Source organism: Babylonia areolata, chromosome 21 (genome assembly GCF_041734735.1).
Source record: "Babylonia areolata isolate BAREFJ2019XMU chromosome 21, ASM4173473v1, whole genome shotgun sequence".
Classification (NCBI taxonomy): domain Eukaryota; kingdom Metazoa; phylum Mollusca; class Gastropoda; order Neogastropoda; family Buccinidae; genus Babylonia; species Babylonia areolata.
In genome coordinates, this window is record NC_134896.1 from 45,474,022 (window position 1) to 45,478,048 (window position 4,027).

The window sequence follows — 4,027 nt, forward strand, 5'->3', positions numbered from 1 at the left end:
CAAACGGTGTCAGTGCCTTTCTGCAGCTCCACTGTGTTCACACTTTCTAATCTGTCCCTCCATCTTCCGTCTGTTGATCCCGTTAACCCCCACCTCCACCCCCTGCCCACCACTTTCTCTCTCTCTCTCTCTCTCTCTCTCTCTCCAGACCCCGTCGTCTCTCCAATGGGGGTGACTGCCAACCATTCCTCAGCTTGTAACGCACGGACTTTTTAAGGCTTTTAAACGTCTGTGTACATGTATGTTTCTGTGTGTCTGTGTCTGTGCATGCGCAATGTGTTTCTTCTTAAATTAGATGCGCTCTATAGATGTTCATTATTGTTATTTTTGTAATAATCACAGAAAAGTCAACCTATGGAACCCCCACCCCCACACCCCACCCCCGCCCCCTCATGTCTAGCTGAACAAATTTTAACCTGCCTCCCCCATACCCAGCCTTGGACAAGTCCTATCGGTGACTGCCCCTTTGACGTGACAAGCCTCTTTAGTGACATCCCTTTTCCAAGACCCCTGGAGACAATACCCAGGATCCGATTCCCTGCCCTGCCCCTGTAGGCACGCACCATGGACCTGAGAGAGGCCGTGGAAAATTGACATCTAATTCACCAGTGTCCCTTTCTCCACTGATGTCGGTTAATGGCTGAGTGTGTTCTCCTTCTCTCGGTCGAGTTTTTACAGGCTGTTTGTGTTTTGTGTGTTTTATTAAGTTATTTTCAGCAGCTTTATATTTCATTCAGACACAAATAAATGCCCTGAAAAGGGGGGTGAATTAAACTAAGATGACCATAAACAAAGATAAAAAGAAGAAAAAGTCAGAAAGAAAGAGAACAGATTTGTTTTTAAATCAGCATCGTCATAAAAACGTGTTTCTAAGAAAGGAAAGAAAGGGTAATAATTATAATTGTTGCTTTACTTCCAGGATCCCAATCAACTTGTTTTTAATCATACCCTTAATTATTTGTATGTTGAAGATTTTCTATCCCATAACATGGAGTGCATCTATCGGTTTTCTCTGGTGCGACTTCTCCGAGTTATTTTGGTCAGTTTCGTTGTATTCTATGTCATTGTTTACATTGCTTTTTTAATTTTTTTTTATCAAGACAGATTTTTCTGTGTTAAATTCGGACTGCTCTCCACGGAAAGGGGGAGGAGGTGGAGAAGGAGGTGAAGAATATCGCGTCTGCACAGTGCAGTGCAATTCTTTGCACTTTCTTCCTTTTCCCAATCTCACAGTGCAGTGCAATTCTTTGCACTTTCTTCCTTTTCCTAATCTCACAGTGCAGTGCAATTCTCTGCACTTTCTTCCTTTTCCCAATCTCTCAGTGCAGTGCAATTCTTTGCACTTTCTTCCTTTTCCCAATCTCACAGTGCAGTGCAATTCTTTGCACTTTCTTCCTTTTCCCAATCTCACAGTGCAGTGCAATTCTTTGCACTTTCTTCCTTTTCCCAATCTCTCAGTGCAGTGCAATTCTTTGCACTTTCTTCCTTTTCCTAATCTCACAGTGCAGTGCAATTCTTTGCACTTTCTTCCTTTTCCCAATCTCTCAGTGCAGTGCAATTCTTTGCACTTTCTTCCTTTTCCCAATCTCTCAGTGCAGTGCAATTCTTTGCACTTTCTTCCTTTTCCCAATCTCACAGTGCAGTGCAATTCTTTGCACTTTCTTCCTTTTCCCAATCTCTCAGTGCAGTGCAATTCTTTGCACTTTCTTCCTTTTCCCAATCTCACAGTGCAGTGCAATTCTTTGCACTTTCTTCCTTTTCCCAATCTCTCAGTGCAGTGGAATTCTTTGCACTTTCTTCCTTTTCCCAATCTCACAGTGCAGTGCAATTCTTTGCACTTTCTTCCTTTTCCCAATCTCTCAGTGCAGTGCAATTCTTTGCACTTTCTTCCTTTTCCCAATCTCACAGTGCAGTGCAGTTCTTTGCACTTTCATCTTTTTCCCAATCTCCATGTATGTCTGTTTCCCTGCGGAATACGGGTTTTCACTATTTTATTTTGCTGGGGGCGGTCCTTTTGTTGCCGGGGATTCTTTTACGTGTGGTACGTGCACACGTGTCCACGGTTTGTCGTCTCATTCTAAAGACTTCCACTCTAGGAATAGTGAAGGGAGGGGTCAAAATTTCGGTCTTTGCCACCTCCATCCAGGCAAAGAGACGAGTGGTGTATGTTGCAATGCTGGAAAGGTACATGTGTTTTCATCACACTATGCATCAACTGTCTGCATCCTGTAGCTCACTTAATGGGCATAATGTGAGAGAAAACTTTGAAAATACAGATCAAAAGAAAAACAGAACTATGTGAGACCAGGGGCCAGGGGGATCATGTGTCCAGGAATCTATCCCGTTCCAGTGCACGAACGTGCACACGGCAGAAACACACACACACGAATGTTCACTCGTAAACGCGCGCACGCACACACACACACACGCGCGCGCGCGCACGATCACATACGATGAGATACACACGCACGCGCCATCAAACAAGATGGACCAATAATGGAGTAGTAATGCCTGTAGTTGATGTGTACAAATATTCAGGTATACTCTTTTCTACGCGCTTAAGCTTCGCTTTTGCGTATAAAGACGTAGTCAGTAAAGCAAAAAGTGTATCGTTATGCATAATGAAGAAACTGTCTTTGTTGAAACACGATTCTTTTGTGTTGTTTTTGAAGTTATTTGATGTTCAAATCCAACCCATTAAGCGATATGAAGCTGAAAAATTGAGCCTTTATCTTTGCGGCTGTAGAGAAAATACATATTTTCGCTCTCAAGAAATTTGAGTATCGCCATAGACGCTTAACGATTCAGTGTATGGTGTAACGGCTAGATTCCCGATATCCGTGATTTCTAAAGATAAATGCAGTTTGTATTGGTTAAAACTAAGTCAAATAAATACGCAAAAGCTACCACATCAGGCATATACAATGTTGCTAGAACTGGATAATAGGGGTAAGAGAAACTGGGTGTTAATTGTGAGAATTAGTACGTATGAATTTGGGTTTTTTTACGTTTGGATGAATCAAGGTGTCGAAGATATAGAAGCATTTGTTAGTATATAGTTCGTGAAAGAATGATTGATTGCTCGTGACAGAATTGGAATTGTCATGCTCAATGAAGGATTTGACTCTTACAGATTGTTAGTCATATACAGAGTTTGCCATCTTATATATCTATGCATGCTGACAGACATATTCATGGAGTACATTATGACAGCATTTAGGTTTGGTAATAATATAAAAGACGAAATTAATTTTTGTGATTTCTTGTCTTGGATTGAGTGATATTAGAGAGCAGTTATACCACACAATTAAAGTATAGATCCATGTTTATTTAGACTGATTTTATTGTTCCTGTCTGTAACGCATTTGAAAGACGATGTTCAAATGTAACATACAAATTTCAATACGTTTCTGTCATGTTCATGTACACCCCATTATGAATAAACCATCTCAGTCTCAATCTATGTCTGTCTATCTATCTATCTTATCTACAAGCTGTTAATAATGAATGTCAAGCCTTATTTCCCGTCCTTACTTGATTATAAATCTATAAGTCAGTATATCCCTATCTACTTTTGCACACATGTGCATGTAGCTTTGGTTTTTCAATCTGTTTTAGTGACGTGTCATTGTTGACCAAGAAATGTGGAATACCGAGGACTGAGTATCGGAGCCTCGATGTAAACTTGTCTCTTCCCGTCCCTCCCCACTTCCTCCCTCCTCCCCCCCCCCCCACCCCCCTCTCACTCTCTCTCTTTTTTTTGTCTCAATGTGACACTGAAAATAACAAATAAGTTTGTATATGGAGAGACAGGTCGCTACCCATTATATGTCAACAGTGCAGTCAGATGTATCAGTACTGGTTAAGAGTATTAGAAATGGACAACAGACGTCTCCCCAAACAGGCATACACCATGATAGTTACAAAAAGTGCTGAGTCTCTCGCGTAAAAGATAAACTCTATAGTCTAGGGTTTGGATACGTCTGGTTGCAACAAGGATTTGGGTGCGAAAAATCGTTTATTTCCT